Below are 18,626 nucleotides of genomic sequence, written 5' to 3' on the forward strand. Positions count from 1 at the left end.
AGTATATCTATGGTGTCTGTTATTTATTATAATAATGTATTCTCTATACTATTTAAACATAAACAATGAGAGCCTTGATGAATTGGGAAGTGGCTACATGAACTAAACCACAAATACACACCAAATAAAAAGTCATTTGAATGAAACATACTACACTAGTGTGCAGATAAGTGAATCAGTAGATATGAGTTTTTATGGCCTAATGTCCTTATTCAATCATATCTTGTGTTAATGATTACCAAATCACACCAAGAGCACAGATCAAGTTACCAGTGATACCACAGAGAAAGGGAAAGATAGTTCTAAATATATTTGGTGAAAACTAACCGTAAATACAACTGTCCATAGCATAACTAAAATACTTTATTAAATTCAAGCTCAAACATACATTTTCACATGACAAGCTTCATTTTCTTTTCTTTCAAGGATGAAAACAGGAACTGTGTTTACAGAATGGTAGCCACATGCAATACAAAAATATGAATTTTTACATGACATAAAAAACATTCAAAAAAAATCTACAGTATTTTTACAGTATTTTGTAGATGAAAAAATATAAAGATATATACATCTGTAATAGGGGGGCAGTACCTATTTAAAAATGCAATGATGTATAGTACATATAAAATGTTTGTACAAATATTACAATAATTGTGTTAATTAGCTGTACATTAAATAATGTATATACATGTCTATCTTAGATAGCACTGATATCGTCAATATAACATTTACTGCAGTCTTTCACTAAATCAACCCTGCATGTTCCAATACAATACACTCACTCGCACACTCACAAACAAACACAAATACAGGCACACCAACTGAGGCAAGCAATCACAAACATAATACACACAAGCACACACAAAAGGTCATGTTTAAGGAGTAAATTATCGGATACTTTTGCGCCAGGCTCTTGTTCTATTATTTTTGCACTGTAAATTACTCGACTAAACTACTTGAATGGTCTACCTCTACACCACTCCCAGGCTGATAGAAGGCATCTCCTGCTTCTCTGTGGCGCCCTCTTATGCCTTTTAATAATCAGGGCACTCACTTCATCATCACATACCTTCAGTCATAAATAAGCAACATAATTCCATTTCCAGTGGGTAGTGAGATGATGAGAGGAAGGTCCCATTGCATGCTGACACCTGTGAACTGTCAACATATGCATTCGTCATTCATGCACCGAGCCCTTTTCAAATGTATGGTTTCATCAGATTCTACTCAAACAAGCAACACGGAGACAAGAGTCAATTAAATCATGCTCTCCCAACTCCTGAGACCTTTGTGCTTTCAAATTTCATGGAACAAAATAAGAAACACTACAAAAATGATTACTTTAAATAGGAACCAACAACCAAAGGTGATAGTTTGTTTCTTGTAGTTTTTTCTCCTGTTGAAATAATGTGTACAGGTAGCGAGTGACCAGGAGGCAGACCTGGGCCAGCACGATGACACTGTCACAGCGCATGCCATCAAACAACTGCAGAGAGCTGAGGGGTAAGAATCAAGAGGCAGTTGGATTACATCACTCAAGCAGCCTGAAGCATCAAGACCACAATGAGAAAAGAGGAGGGAGTGAATGCGGAGGTATATTTGTGATAGGAGTTAAAACCATTGTTTTTGCCCACGGAGTGTTTCTGGGCCGCGTCGTCTGGGAGCCCCCAGCAGGAAGAACCACATCACAGCAGCACAGAGAGGAGAGAGAGCAGGGCAGGCTGCAGACGGAGCAGAACACAGCAGAGCAGCCGTCAGCCACCAGGCACAGGCCACAGCACACCAGTCAGTCTTATCACAGACACCACAAACCAGTTAGTCACAAGTCTCAGATAGTCCAAAAAGCAAAAAATAAATAAAATAAAAATGAAGGCAAGAAGTTTTGAGATGAAGGAAGGAAAGTTGAGGGGAGGTAGCGAAGCACTACCCTTAGCCTCCTCAGTCTAGCACCCTTCACTCCCATACAACCAAACACTACAGTTTAAAATAGATGGAAGATCAGGCTGTGGGTTAGTGGAAGCAGTGTCTCTATCAGGCAAAGTCAATGCTTTGATCAATCCTAAGAGTGAAGGATTTCAGGAACATGCAAGGCAGACCCAGGCTTTGTTTCTTTAGCATTGCTTATATTTCATAGTGACGGCTACAACCTATATCAGGAAGACAGAAAACACAAAGAGAGAGAGAGAACAAAGGAAAACATTGGAGGTTAGAGACTGTTGGTGAAACTATGCTAACAGGTGTAACATTAAGAGAGAATAAGACCGGTGCAGTAGAGTAGACGGGTAAATACTTCAACATGAAACAAGGGTCCAGATTTCTGTATCGCAGAAAACTCAGATGAGCTTTCTCACAGAAAGCTTTTTCAGGATTCACAAGCCCATGCAAAGTGTCCCAACAGACCATGGCAAACACCATGCAAGCTGGTAAGTGCTTCTCTTCCCATTCAAGCTCTGGCATGCTATGCAGGCAGACTTTGTTGGGGCATCTGTGGTATCATTCCTGATAGTGTTAGAAGAGGCCAGCGTGTGTTTGAATACAAACAGAAGACCAGTAGCCAAACCAGTTCCACTAGCAGAGAGTTGTTGAACTGATGGTGGCTGTTACTGGACAACAGGTTCATGTGAGAGAAGAATCCACCCAATGGCCTTTGAGTGACAGACATGCAGTATGTAGTGATTGAGGAAGTTGCAGAGAACGAGCAGGAGAGAGATGGTAGGAGAGGTGGAGAGAAATCTGGACCAGGTACTGTATATCAAACATATGAGAAGAGGAGAGGGGTGTGGAGATGTAGGGGTACAGAGCAGGTCAGGCAATAGTCCAGAAAAGGGTGGGACAAAACAATGCTTTAAACACAAAAGTGCATTCAACTCACAGTCACATCCTGGGGGAGATAAGAGTTTGGAAAGCAGAAGATAAAACAAAGAACATTCCCTTAGCATCACATATGGTTCATTTCTAAATGATAAACGATTCACCATTAGCGTCCCTCATATTACAGGGGTCAATGTATTTGCAGTGGACCATCAGATGCTAATGTGGCTCATGAATATTATGAACATAAACTACTACCAAGAGTCTACTCAGGCATACCCTGCCTGGTCCCCATTAGTTGTACATCAGTGGGCCTGATACCTCACAGCAATCTGGGGGTCATCCTTTACAAGCCTTCAGTTGAACCCATTTGTTTCATACATAAGTCCATTCCAGACGAGTCAGAGCCCAGTCAGGGGTCAGAGTGCATCTCAGGGCAGGCAGGACATATACTCCTCCCATGCTTCTACCTCTACCTCCACCTCTAGGATACGTACTCTGCAGACTTCCAGAAGTGTCCAGGGTGGGACAGTCTCCGGTTGAGTTTGGGCAGCTTCTCCAGCATGTCAGCCAGCTGGGTGAAGGTGGGCCGCTCCCTCAGGTCATAGGCCCAGCAGGCAGACAGGATCTCCTGCACACACATAGACAGGAGCTATTCATGTCTTTAGTTTGTGCCAACACAATGCAGAGATTTATCCTGTACTCAGCTTTAATGTCTCCTCTATTCTATTAAGGTCATCCCGTAAAAACATAGCATTCGCCTAGAAAATATCTTCACCTGCAAAACGAGGATACATTTTTTAAAATGTGCATAGATCTCTGCAGGATTCCACCACAATGTGATCTGGCACACAGAGGTGCTTCACCCCTCCACTCACCGTGACCTCCTTTCCCAGGCTGATCTCTGCCAGGACCTTCTTGATGCCCTCACCACTCCCCACCTGCCAGATGGTAGCCTCCACAGGCTGGTTGGTGATAGGCCAGTCCCTGGCTTGGAGCTCGTACCAAATGGTGCTAAAAGGGGGCAACCAGCAATATGGTCATTCCCCAGAGCCAGTTAACTGTAAACTCATGCAGTCTCAGAGAGAAAAAAACATTGTGCTACCAATGATAAAGAAAAGGTACTTCCGAATGTGCTAAGATCGTACCCAAAGGCGTAGACGTCTGCAGCGTTGGAGAAGGGCAGGCGGTCCTCATTGTTTCCAGGGCTCATCCTGCGTACGATCTCTGGCGCCAGGTAACAGATCCAGCCATGTGGAAGCTTCAGCTCATTGTCTCGTCTGTGAAGCAAGACACACACACACACAGTCCCCCACTGAGCATCTACCAGCTGAGACGATAGCTGTAGGAACCAATATGCAGAGTCCTTACCTCCCCTCCTGAACCACTCCAGAGATTCCAAACAGACCAAAGTCTGTAATAATCACTTTATTGGTGTCATGAAAGACGTTCTTCGACTTCAAGTCCTTGTGGACAATGCCTTTGGCATGCAGATAGCCCATTCCCTGTGTAGATTGAAGGATGTAAATAAGGACACAGAGTAAATATACATTACACATTTATACTGAACAAAAATATAAACGCAACATGTAAAGTGTTGGTTAAATGTTTCATGAGCTGAAATAAAAGATCCCAGGAATGTTCCATACACACAAAAAATATTAGTTCTCTCAAATGTTGTGCACAAATGAGTTTACATCCCTGTTAGTGAGCATTTCTCCCATGCCAAGATAATCCATCCACCTGACTGTTGTGGCATATCAAGAAGATGATTAAACAGCATGATCATTACACAGGTGCTGGGGAGAACAAAAGGCCACTAAAATGTGCAGTTTTGTCATTACAAAATGCCACAGATGTCTCAAGTTGAGGGAGCATGCAATTGGCATACTGATTGCAGGAATGTCCACCAGAAATGTTGCCAGAGACTTGAATGTTCATTTCTCTACCATAAGCCGCCTCCAACGTCGTTTTAGAGAATTTGGCAGTAGGTCCAACCGGCCTCACAACAACAAACCATGTGTAACCATGCCAGCCCAGGACCTCCACATTCGGCTTCTTCACCTGCTGGATCGTCTGAGACTAGCCACCTGGACAGCTGATGAAACTGTGGGTTTGTACAACCAACAAATTTCGGCACAAACTGTCAGAAATCGTCTCAGGGAAGCTCCACTGCGTGCTCGTCGTCCTCAGTTCGCCATCGTAAACAACTTCAGTGGGAAAATGCTCACCTTTGATGGCCACTGGCATGCTGGAAAAGTGTACTCTTCACAGATGAATCCCTGTTTCAACTTGTTGGAATCGGCTAAACTTTGAACATTGAGATATTAAACGAATGATTGGAAATGAAAGAGACTGGGTTATGTTAGAAGTTAATGGTTCCCATAAAAAAGAAGAAGTCTTTGGAATGTGTTTGATGGAGGAGAGGAGAGCGATGTGTTGATACAGGGGAGACAGATGGACATCTGGGTATTAGGTGAAGGAGGGGTTGAGGTCAGAAGTAAGGAGGAGAGGAGAGCGATGTGTTGATACAGGGGAGACAGATGGACATCTGGGTATTAGGTGAAGGAGGGGTTGAGGTCAGAGGTCAGGAGGAGAGGAGAGCGATGTGTTGATACAGGGGAGACAGACGGACATCTGGGTATTAGATGAAAGAGGGGTTGAGGTCAGAGGTCAGGAGGAGAGCGATGTGTTGATACAGGGGAGACAGATGGACATCTGGGTATTAGATGAAAGAGGGGTTGAGGTCAGAGGTCAGGAGGAGAGGAGAGCGATGTGTTGATACAGGGGAGACAGATGGACATCGGTGTATTAGATGAAAGAGGGTCTGAGGTGAGGAGGTGAGGACAGATTCTCTTAAGAGAGTAATACATGTTTGGAATCCTGTTACACTCTTTATTAGCTTCCTGTAGAGCCATAAAATGTAAGGATTGGTAGGATTGGTAGTCGTAAGTAGGATGCATATAAACTGTGAAGTCTGAAATCTTTTGCTGTCTGATTTCAGCTGTACAGAACCTTTGGGGACGATTCAACTTGGTTAAAGCTTCTCTAGTGTCTGAGTTATTTACTCTGAAAAATAAGAACCTAACAAACTGTACCGGCAGATGGCAGACAGCGTGTATGGCGTAGTGTTGGTTTTCTTATGTCAATGTTGTAAACAGAGTGCCCCATGGTGGGCAGGCATAAGCTATGGACAACAAACACAATTGCATTTTATCGATGGCAATTTGAATGCACAGAGATACCGTGACGAGATCCTGAGGCACATTGTCGTGCCATTCATCCACCGCCATCACCTCATGTTTCAGCATGATAATGCACGGCCCCATGTCACAAGGATCTGTACACAATTCCTGGAAGCTGAAAATGTCCCAGTTCTTCCATGGCCTGCATACTCACCAGACATGTCACCCATTGAGCATGTGTGGGATGCTCTGGATCGACTTTACGACAGCGTGTTCCAGTTCCCGCAAATATCCAGCAATCTCGCACAGCCATTGAAGAGGAGTGGACAACATTCCACAGGCCACAATCAACAGCCTGATCAACTCTATGCGAAGGACATGTCGCGTTGCATGAAGCAAATGGTGGTCACACCAGATACTGACAGGTTCTGATCCACGCCCCTACTTTAAAAAAAAGATATCTGTGACCAACAGATGCATATCTGTATTATCAGTCATGTGAAATCCATAGATTAGGGCCTAATTCATCTATTTCAATAGACTGATTTCCTTAAATGAACTGTAACTCATTGAAATTGTTGCATGTTGCATTTCTTTTGTTGGTTAGTGTGTATATATAAATAACACACACACACACACACACACACACACACACACACACACACACACACACACACACACACACACACACACACACACACACACACACACACACACACACACACACACACACACACACACACACACACACACACACACGTGAAAGTATTGAACAGGGAAATAAGTTACCTTTACAATTTCTTGAGCAATTTGCCTCGTCTTGTTTATATCCAGTGTGTTTTTGGTGTCTCGAACGACAGAGTATAATGTCCTCCCTTTACAGAAACTAGAGAAACACTTGAATTAACAAATGGAACTAAACAAGTAAACAACAGCTATGGTTGACTGAATATAACAAAGGGATAAGTTATTATTCTAGATGCGATTTAGCCCCTGCTACCTGGTGATGATGGCGAGGTGGGGCGGTGCCATGCAGGCCCCCATGAAGAGGACCACGTTCTCATGACGGGTCTGTCTGTAGTTCATCACCTCCTTCTTAAACAGCTTCAGGTGGTCCTGGTTGTTCCCATCTATCTCCAGCAGCCTGATGGCCACCTCTCCATGCCAACGGCCCTTATGCACCTTGCCCCAACGGCCCTGGAGTGAGTGATTTAATGACAGTTTGAGAAACACACTTTAAATGGGTTTAAATGTGAAAACACTGATAGTTTGGTGCAAATATAGCTCATTCTATATTTTAGATCACCTTCCCAATGAGCTCTCCCAGGTCCAGCTGTTCGAAGGGGATGTCCCACTCCTGCAAGTAGACACTGGTCTGGCTGGCCTTACGGGAGATGGGGCCTTTCCAGCGACCTCCCCTTGAGTTGGGCAGGTCATCCAACTCATCACCATCACACTCACCATCCGAACCCCCATTCATCTCACTCCCACCCCCATCTTCATCTTCCTCATCGTCATCTTCATCTTCCTCCTCCACTACTGGGTCTGGGTCGATCTCAGGTTCAACCACCTCCTCCTCTTCCTCCTGTAGGACATTCATGCATGTTGGGTTTTGGGCATGTGTCTCAGTTACTTCGCACGCACATACTCAGTTTTTACCTCTCCGTCCTCATCCTCGGCCAGTTCAAAGTGTATGTCATCTGCTGGTTCAGTCTCACTGTTGGGACAGGGTAAACCACACTCACAAAGTCAGAGTATGCCGAGTATTGTACCATTAAAACACTATTGATAAATGAAATAGACAGGAAAGCCTTACACTGTGTCATGGAGGGCTTCAGAGTGCAACGTAGAAGAACTGGACACATCTGGGAGAAAAAATACAAATGTTCAGTAATAATAATAATAATGTAATGTAATGTAATAAAAATAATGTGGCTTTTTGCTTGTAAAGACAGAATTGCGTCCCTCATGTAGTTTCTTTGCCCACTTATATTGTCACTTTGCCATAGCAATGTGTTGACAACATCCACCATAACGAGACATGCAATTCCCAAACTCCCCAGCAGGTGGCAGAGAGACCCATCTCCACATGAGACAACGCAGTCTAAATATCACACAACACATTACTCTAAAACATTCACAAATGCACAACTTTGTCATGTAATACACTAAGCCTGTGAGTACATGCAGGAGATAGAGAGAATTGACAAGGCTTGGGCTGGGGACGTGGGCAGGTGTGAGCACAGCACAACAGTCTGTCTGGGACCGTACTGTTAACTCACCAGGGAAGATAAACTGCTGTCTATGCTGAAAGTAGCAGGCAGCTTAGGGAAAAGACAGGGAAGAACCAACAAGCATGGAGTGGAGAGAGAGACTCTGGGTTAGAGTAGCCGTTAAAATAACCCCAGTCACTCCCACCCCCCTGAGGAGTGGTATTAATGCAGAGAGGGAGAGAGGGGGAGGACGACCACTCCTGCCCCCCTGAGGAGTGGTATTAATGCAGAGAGGGAGAGAGGGGGAGGACGACCACTCCTGCCCGGCCATTCCATTCCAAGTTTAACGTTCAACATTCGCTAAACAGGAAATGTGACTCAGGGAGACCTTCTGTGTAATCAAGAACACAATGCAAGCATGCGCTTTGATAGTGGGAGTATGCTGGCTTATTTTTGTGCAGTGGACATGCTTGTGTGGTTAAGTGTATATCAATTTGTGTGTTTGCACGTGTGTATATTCATTTGTGTGTTTGCATGTGAGAGAGTGTGAGAGAGAGAAAGTGAGACACTCCAGGTGATTGTGTGTATTTGTTGAGGTGATTGTGTGTATATGTTGAGGTGATTGTGTGTGTTTCTGTATTTGCATAGGCGTGTGAGTGACGGTCAGGGACCTACCTGGGAAGTGGAAGCGGTTGTCCCGGTGGACCTTGGGCGAGGAGTTGGGGGGCGGGGTGGCACTGGGAGGGTTCTGGAAAGGGGCAGGGGAGGAGGGTGTGGAGGAGGTGGTGGAGGATGGGTTACTACTGGAGTCCAACTGGTTCAGCGCAGGGGGGTGATCCTGACCGAAGGAGAAGAAGAAATACACACTGATCAGAGTCAATAACACACTTGTCTGTCCTAACAGCACCATGCATATCATTATCATCAAAGGTGTGATGTAATATCCAATATCTACCTTTTTGGTGATGGCCTTTGGCAGTGTGCCAAACTGTGGTGTCTCTAATGGCCGGTCCACAGGGTTGTTGATGTCAGACGGCACAGACTCAGTCCTCCGTATTTTGGTGACTGGAAAGAAGAGATTGGGACCATTACACTAATGCTTGTTGAATCAAATTGAGTAAACCATGAATCCATGGATGAACATGAGAAGCAAGAAAGGGCTTACTTGGCAGGAAAGAGATTCTGCAGGAAGGAGCTTCTTTAGTACACTTGTTATGGCACTTTAACCTACAGAAAGGAAACCACCAATCAGAGAACAGTAGAGAACAACTGATCACCAAAAGAAGATGAAGTTGTCTGTTTTTTTGCATCGTAGAGACACCAGAACAATCCAACACCAGAACATCTCAGAGACTCCTCCCTCTCCTTACTCCACTCACCTGCAGTGTTTACACTTCACACCAAACATCATGTTCTTCTGACAGACCTGACATGTCTGGGACAGCCACGACTTGGTGGAAAATCTTCACACAGAATCCTCAATTACTTAAACCGTCAATCCTTTTTTGCTCTATATACTGTGGATTTAAAGTATATTTTACATTCGTATCACGGTAGTCTCTGGCCTAAAGGTGTATGACATGAGGTAGTTGCCAACCTGTGAGTGACGGCCAGGCCTATGTCTCTCCTCACTGCCTGTGGGGAGCCACGGTGCAACCCCATGTTATCTGGAGAGAGAGAGAGATGTCAAATGAACCTAGACAGAGGAGGATTTGCCTAAAAATTAAGTATTAGCACAAATAGGGCAATTTATTTATGAAGTTTTGTGGCTACTTTCAAAATGAAATCACTGGTGCTTAGGGAATTGCAAACTGTTTTTACCTTTCCTAAAATTCCCAGGATTTCCAGAAATAACCCGCTGGAAGACTCCTGGAAATTCCCAGAACTTTGAAACCCAGGTGTTGATGTTGCTCACAACTTGCCCCACTATGTGCCAATCCAATGAAAAACATTTACTGTTCATTTTACAAGTTAAAGCAAATTTGTGTGAGACCTAATGACGTTGGTTTGGTAGGTAAATCTCCTACACATGAATCATTATGGACGAATACACTATGTGCCAAACCAATGAAAAACATTTACGGTTCATTTTACAAGTGAAAACGAATTTGAGTGAGACCTAATGACGTTGGTTTGGTAGGTGACGCTCCTACACATGAATCATTACAGACACGAAACGGCACGCATGCAACTGCACGCACACGACTTTGTGGGAGTGTTAGATTTCTCTCTAAGCTGTCGAATGAATTGGAAGAGTAATGTAATTTCTCTAGAAGCGATGGAACAGAAAACGCTCCCTCCCCCACATTACAGCACTCAGATGGAACAATCCCAGCAATCTACTGACAGAAACACTCTTGAGCCAGACTGGGACGGCTACTGTGACCCTACAGCTAGCTACTGGGAAATACATTCGGCTCTTTACAAAGAGCACACATACAAACGGCCTATTTCATCTGAGTAATTCACCATGCATTTACCAATCTATTTCAGTGAATATTCCTTACATATAGCCTAAATGGGGTAAGTCAAAATGTATTTGTACTCACTCTTGAGGTGGGATGAATGCTCCTCCATCAGGGTAGGGGTACCAGGTAGGGTGTAGGGGGCGGGGGCAGGGGCGGGGATGGAAACCCCAGGGGTGCGGGCAGACCGGTGGGGGGAACGGGAGGGTGAGTCCTCACAGCCATTCCCATTGATCTGAACGTTGAGGAACAACTTATTCTTCTTTGCACACCTGAGGGGAACAAAGAACGCTGGGACATCAGTACAGTGGCCCACTGCTGCCCTCACACCCTCATCTCAACACACAGTCAACACTGGATTACTCAATGACAATCCAAAATGGGCCTCCACACAGATCATCTTTCACCAGAGATAATTATTTAATGGCCATACTGTATGAACAATGTTATGTAAGTGTCAGAGAGGCAGGCAGGCAGGGTGGGAAGGGAGGCAGTAGCAGCATGCCTTGGCAGAGAGGAGATTCAGCAACACATATATTGAACATTTGAGTAATTTAGCAGACGTTCTTATCCAGAGTAAATTCTAGAGTTAAGTGCCTTGCTCAAGGACACAGACATTTTTTCACCTTGTTGACTCAGGATTTGAACCAGCAACCTTTCAGTTACTGGCCCAATGCTCTAACCACTAGGCTACCTGCTGCCATTTGGAGGACAATACAATTAAATAAAATAGGCACACAGGGAAGACTGAGCCACATCCTCCACCACAGGGGAGTAGAGCTTAGCAGAGCACAGGCCAAAGGGCTTAGCGTCCTCTTCCTGGTCAGGAATAAAGAGGGCTGATCCAGAAGCACACAGCCCCACTGCCTGCCCGCCTGCTTTCTCTGGGCTCCACACAGTGGAGAAGGCCACGTCTGTCTGTAACTCCCTATGCCTCAGCTCAAACTCATCAGTGTCCTCACAGGCTAGGTCTGGGGTCATAGGGTATACTTCTATATACATGTACATAATGTATGTATCGTTAAGCTGTGGTATCAGTCCTGTTAAAATACTTATGTCTAGTCAGGTTTCATTATGACTGAGCTTTCCATCACTAATGCAACATCATTACAAACAGGATTATTACTGATATGCGTCAGTAAACTCAGAAAAAAAAGAAACAGACCTTTTTCAGGACCCTGTCTTTCAAAGATAATTTGTAAAAATCCAAATAACTTCACAGATCTTCATTGTAAAGGGTTTAAACACTGTTTCCCATGCTTGTTCAATGAACCATAAACAATTAATGAACATGCACCTCTGGAACGGTCGTTAAGACACTAACAGCTTACAGACGGTAGGCAATTAAGGTCACAGTTATGAAAACTTAGGACACTAAAGAGGCCTTTCTACTGACTCTGAAAAACACAAAAAGAAAGATGCCCAGGGTCCCTGCTCATCTGCGTGAATGTGCCTAAGGCATGCTGCAAGGAGGCATGACGACTGCAGATATGGCCAGGGCAATAAATTGCAATGACTGTACTGTGAGACGCCTAAGACAGCCCTACAGGGAGACAGAATGGACAGCTGATCGTCCTCACAGTGGCAGCCCACATGTAACAACACCTGCACAAGATTGGTACATCCAAACGTCACACCTGCGGTACAGGATGGCAACAACAACTGCCCGAGTTACAACACGAAGGCACAATCCCTCCATCAGTGCTCAGACTGTCCGCAATAGGCTGAGAGAGGCTGGACTGAGGGCTTGTAGGCAGGTCCTCACCAGTCATCACCGGCACAACGTCGCCTATGGGCACAAACCCACCGTCGCTGGACCAGACAGGACTTCACTGACGAGTCGCAGTTTTGTCTCACCAGGGGTGATCGTCTGATTTGCGTTTGTTGTCGAAGGAATGGGGGATACACCGAGGCCTGTACTCTGGAGCGGGATCAATTTGGAGGTGGACGGTCCGTCATGATCTGGGGCGGTGTGTCACATCATCGGACTGAGTTTGTTGTCATTGCAGGCAATCTCAACGCTGTGCGTTACAGGGAACACGTCCTACTCCCTCATGTGGTACCCTTCCTGCAGGCTCATCCTGACATGACAATGCCACCAGCCATACTGCTCGTTCTGTGCGTGATTTCCTTCAAGACAGTAATGTCAGTGTTCAGTGATCTCAATCCCATCGAGCATGTCTGGGACCTGTTGGATCGGAGGGTGAGGGCTAGGGCCATTCCCCCCAGAAATGTCCGGGAACTTGCAGGTGCCTTGGTGGAAGAGTGATGTAACATCTCACAGCAAAAACAGGCAAATCTGGTGCAGTCCATGAGGAGGAGATGCACTACAGTAATTAATGCAGCTGGTGGCCACACCAGATACTGACTGTTACTTTTCATTTTGACCCCCCCTTTTTTCAGGGACATATTTTCCATTTCTGTTAGTCACATGTCTTGTTCAGTTTATGTCCCAGTTGTTGTATCTTATGTTCATACAAATATTTACACATGTTAAGTTTGCTGACTATAAACGTAAACGCAGTTGACAGTGAGAGGACTTTATTTTTTTAGCTGAGTTTGTGTGTGTTTAATAGGTACACTCATCTAGTATCCCCTTTGCTTCCAGAACAGCCTGAATTACTTCGGGACATTCGGCCATTCGGAAATGTCGGGAATGTTCCAGTCACTGCAGATTGGACGGCGGTACATTCAATCTGCCAACAGCCCGTTCCATCTCATCCCAAAGAGGCTGGGGACTGCACAGGCTACTCAAGTAAACTGAACTTGCTGTCATGTTTCAGGCAATGTTTTTACACTCCTCAATTGTCCAGTGTTGGTGATCGCATGCCCTCTGGAGCCACTTCTTGTTTTGAGCTGATAGGAGTGTAACCCGGTGTGGTCATCTACTGCAATATCCCATCCGTGACAAGGATTGACAAGTTGTGAGTTGAGAGACACTGTTCTGTACACCACTGTTGTACTGCACCCTTATTTGTATTTTTGTGGCCCACCTATTAGCTTGCTCCCAGAACAGCACAATTCTTTCCATTCTCCTTCGGCCTCACACATCAACAAGCTGTTTTGGTCCACAGGACTGCCGCTGACTAGATGTTTTTTGTTTGTCCCCCATTCTCGGTGAACACTAGACACTGTCGTGCATGAAAAGCCCAGGAGGTTGGCTGTTTCTGAGATGCTGGATACGGCGTGCCTGGTATTGACGATCATACCACGCTCAAAGTCGCTTCGGTCACTCGTTTTGCCCATTCTAAAGTTCAATTGAACATTAACTGAATGTCTCGATGCCTGTCTGCCTGCTTTATATAGCAAGCTACGGCCACGCTTCCGTGAAGGGGATGGTGTACTTAATAAACTGTATGTGTGTGTCTTGCCCTGCTTTGAGAATCAGGCCATAGAAAAAGCTTCCTGTTTTGGCATTACTCATTATCTCTGGGAATTTGTGGGGATTAGCTCTGGCCGTATACACATTAAGGCAGCAGCAGGCAGGATGTGGTGTGTGTGCGTGTGTGTGTGAGTACAAGTGTGTGTGAAAAGCCCTGCCCTTAAACGTCCAGTTGTAACATCATAATAGGGTGGAGGCGTGTCCTATACTCAACCCTGTTCCAAGATTTTGAGCAGTGTGGAAAACTGCCCAAACACTGGTCACGATGACCTCACACACGCACGCAAAATAATTTTTTAGAAATGTCTCGTCAAGGGGCTGACCATGATTACGCTAGGTCATAAAGGACTGGAAGTCACACACAAAGCCTAGGGCACGGGAACAGGAAGTGACCTACTTGTTGGTTGGCGGCTCCTCGATGCGGTTCCCCAGCTGGGACTCGTGGCTCTTGCTGCGGGTCAGGGTGATGTTGGGCAGAAGGTGCAGCACCTTGCGGGAGGGGGGGCGGCGGGGTGCAGGGGGGCTTCAGCCTGTGGCGTCTCTTGGAGGGCGGGGTGAGGGGCGGGGTGGAGGTGTGCCCGTGGAGTCGCCCCTGTCGGGCGGCAGAGAGGGGGAAGGGGTCTGTGAAGGGGGTGTCAGCGTAAACGTATGCCCCGTGGGCCTCGGGACCAGGCATTGTAGACACGGAGAAGGACCGGGGATGGGCACAGGAGGTGCAGGGGGTGGAGGGAGTGGATGGGGTGGTGGGGGGTGGGCGAGCTAGAGGAGAGGGGCTGTGGGGGCGCATTGGACCCCCCATCCCTCCCAACAGCTGGTCGGGAGGCAGCAGCAGAGAGCCACTTTCTCGCCGGGTGGGCTCAGAGAACCAGGGCCCCCCCATCCTCTCTTAGCTCTCCATCTATAGGGGAGACACAGAAAAGGGTTACAGACCTGTCAGTCATACTAGCACATTCCACCCCACAACCCTTTAACCTAGTGTATTTTGTCCTACAACCTAACCTTACCCTGGGTGGCAACCTGCTGCTGCTGGCAGGGCTAATAGAGCAGAACCAGCCTGGCGCTGAGACTAATAGTCAGTAAAACTCCACAGAGACAGGTCAGATCAGGCAGATTCTCCAAGGGACGGACAGACAGAGACAGCCTGCCTGCCTGCCTGCCAGCCAGACACCCACCTGATTCAGTGGCACTCTTCAGGCAGGAGAGGGCAGCGCTGAGCCTGGAACACTCCTCTAAACTGGAGCCCAGTCTCCTCATGGTCTCCCGCACGTGAGAACCTGGCATCTGCAGCAAGGCATCCAAGGACAGCTTCACCGGCACCGCCTGGCGAGAGGAGCAGAGCGAGACAAGGTCAGGAGGAGATGAGTGATCAGTACCACCACACACTATCCAGTCGGACCTCTCCTCTCCATACAGTACAACGTGATAGAGCACAGATAAATACAACATAACCACGGATCAATTAAAAAAAAATAATGTATACCCCTTTTTCTCCCCAATTTCGTGGTATCCAATTGGTAGTTAGAGTCTTGTCTCAACCCAGAATCTCTGCAAGTCCAGTACGGACTCGGGAGAGGCCAAGATCAGGAGAGGCAAAGCCAAACTGCTTCTTGACACAGTGCCCATTTAACCCAAAAGCCAGCCGCACCAATGTGTCAGAGGAAACAACGTACACCTGTTGACCGTGTCAGTGTGCAATGCACCCGGCCCGCCACAGGAGTCACTAGTGCGCGATGGGACAAGGACATCCCTGCCGCTGGGCCATTTGTGTGCCGCCCCATGGATCTTCCGGTCTCGGCCGGCTGCGACAGAGCCTGGACTAGAACCCAGAATCTCTAGTGGCACAGCGAGCACTACGATGCAGTGCCTTAGACCACTGCACTCGGGAGGCAGACGTATCCATCTTACACTAGTATGCTAGTATCCAACTCGCCTATGCTAGACACAAGAGGTGATCGTTGTTCATTCTCATCAACCAAAGCCAGCCAGCACAGACAGACATCTATCTCCAGATATATCAACAGAGCAGGACAGGACAGACCAGGAGCAGAGACCAGCATGTACAGACTGACTGACTGACTGACTGACTGACTGACTGACTGGCCAAAGCCCCCTGGGTCCTTCCACCTAGAGGAGAGTAAAGAATATAATAATAATATATATGCCATTTAGCAGACGCTTTTATCCAAAGCGACTTACAGTCATGTGTGCATACATTCTACGTATGGGTGGTCCCGGGGATCAAACCCACTACCCTGGCGTTACAAGCGCCATGCTCTACCAACTGAGCTACACAGGACCACTCGGTCTTTGAACAAACGCTCCAACTTCTGGCTAGAAATAGACAGAGAGATTTGATTCCATTAGTTGGTGGTGGCACAGCAGAGTGACTGTGTTTGTGTCACAAACAGTACACACCATACCTTCCCAGTAGTTCCTCTGTAAATCACTCACAGTCTACTTGTGCGCACTCAAATCCACCACACAAATGAGAAAAGAATGCAAAATGTTGAGAAAATATATTCCATGGTCAATAGAACATAACTATTGTGGCAATAGTTTCGGAATTGAAATGATTCACAAGCCTGTGAGTAGTAGCCTGTATTGGTTTAGGACTTTCAGTCACCTTCTTGAAGTGTGTCATTCTAAAAGTGTGTACCTGGATATACATTACGCTGTCTAACATGAGTTGTTATGCCCGTACTTCAGACATACCTTTGTCCCTTCATCTATGGGTTGACTACCCTCTATATTACAGCCTATTTTACCAGCCACTTCCGACTCCCCGAACCACCCTATGTCTCAAAGGTGAGCTGTAACCAATAACAATGTCCTCAGGACAAGCCGTGAGCATGTGCACAAACACAACCAACACAGTTAGGTGCAACCAGGAGACATGACAATGAGAAGAGATTCACTAAAACAGCCGGGTCTCGTGCTTCAGGATCACCACCGGCACAAACCATCAGGAAACATTCATCTAAACAAACAAACCCAACACTCTGCAGGCTGCCCAACACAGTCCTGGGATTGGACATGCGCAGTCAAAACCCAACACTCTGCAGGCTGCCCAACACAGTCCTGGGATTGGACATGCGCAGTCAAAACCCAACACTCTGCAGGCTGCCCAACACAGTCCTGGGATTGGACATGCACAGTCAAAACCCAACACTCTGCAGGCTGCCCAACACAGTCCTGGGATTGGACATGCGCAGTCAAAACCCAACACTCTGCAGGCTGCCCAACACAGTCCTGGGATTGGACATGCGCAGTCAAAACCCAACACTCTGCAGGCTGCCCAACACAGTCCTGGGATTGGACATGCACAGTCAAAACCCAACACTCTGCAGGCTGCCCAACACAGTCCTGGGATTGGACATGCGCAGTCAAAACCCAACACTCTGCAGGCTGCCCAACACAGTCCTGGGATTGGACATGCGCAGTCAAAACCAAAACGGCTGTGTGAAATGACAATGTCCAATGAGCAAAACAAAGTGGCACACCGCTAAAAATGGGATGCTTTAAGATGGCATGAAGGTCATAACAGCAGGAACAGCCATGTTGTTTCTGTACCATTTTAGTTTTTTAAAATTCTGCCTCCAGAAAAGAAATAAAATTACAACCGGATAAAACACGTTTGATTTTAAATATACTTACTGAATTATTGAGCTGTGGCTTTGTTTACATACCATGTGGAAGAGTTAACAAACTGTAGATGAAGAGATCTACTCATTCCAGCGAGAGGAGTCCACTACTTCCACAACCCTCAAGTCACACACCACGAATAACCCCACTATCCAGGCATCTCTCCCTCCCTCTTAGCCAAGCCATTGGCTCGTCCTTCCCTGCCCCTCCCTTCCTCCTCTCCCTCCCCCTCTCCCTGCCTCCTCTCCCTCCCCCTCTCCCTTCCTCCTCTCCCTCCCCCTCTCCCTCCCTCCTCCCCTCCTCCCCCCTCCCCTTCCTCCTCTCCCTCCCCCTCCTCCTCTCCCTCCACCTCTCCCTGCCTCCAGTACAGGTCTAGCTACACAGCTCAGTCAGTCTGTGAGGTAGCCAGAGACACAGAGAGAAGAGGTGATACTGAGGACCTGGCTGGGTTGGGGTAAGTGTGTGGGTGTGACTACAGCAGGCTACAGCCCGCCTTCTCCCCATAAAGTGCTGATGTCAGCCTGGCTACTCCAGGGTCTGTGACTCACTGGCCAGGTCTAACCCTCAAGTTCAACATAGGTGTGATCACAGAGTCAGGAGGAGCCCCTGCTGGCCTGAAGCACATTGTGTGGATGGGAATGAACTCTGTAACCTTACAGAGCTAAAACCATTGTCTCACCAGCCTCAACAAGCTGAGAAGATATTTCTGGAAATTCTGTATCTAAGACAAGAAAATACTCCTTTTCCATGTCACAAAAACCATTTGCAGTTCTCGGATATGTTGGGTCTGGGTTACATTGACGTGCAGAAGCAGGCTCACCCAGTTGGATGGCTTCCAGGAGCACTGTCACAATGAGGCTTTTGGCATTACTTTCAATTAAGACCATAAGATACACGCAGACCTGCAAGAGGCTCCCAACTTGATATC

The 18,626-nt window shown here is 46.6% G+C and overlaps 1 pseudogene; it reads right to left on the reverse strand.

Moving 5' to 3' along the window:
* Positions 1–343: 343 nt before the first annotated feature.
* LOC123999308 lies at positions 344–17,874 on the reverse strand (annotated as a pseudogene).
* Between the last annotated feature and the right edge of the window lie 752 nt (positions 17,875–18,626).

The sequence above is a fragment of the Oncorhynchus gorbuscha genome, linkage group LG16, assembly GCF_021184085.1.
Source record: "Oncorhynchus gorbuscha isolate QuinsamMale2020 ecotype Even-year linkage group LG16, OgorEven_v1.0, whole genome shotgun sequence".
NCBI lineage: Eukaryota > Metazoa > Chordata > Actinopteri > Salmoniformes > Salmonidae > Oncorhynchus > Oncorhynchus gorbuscha.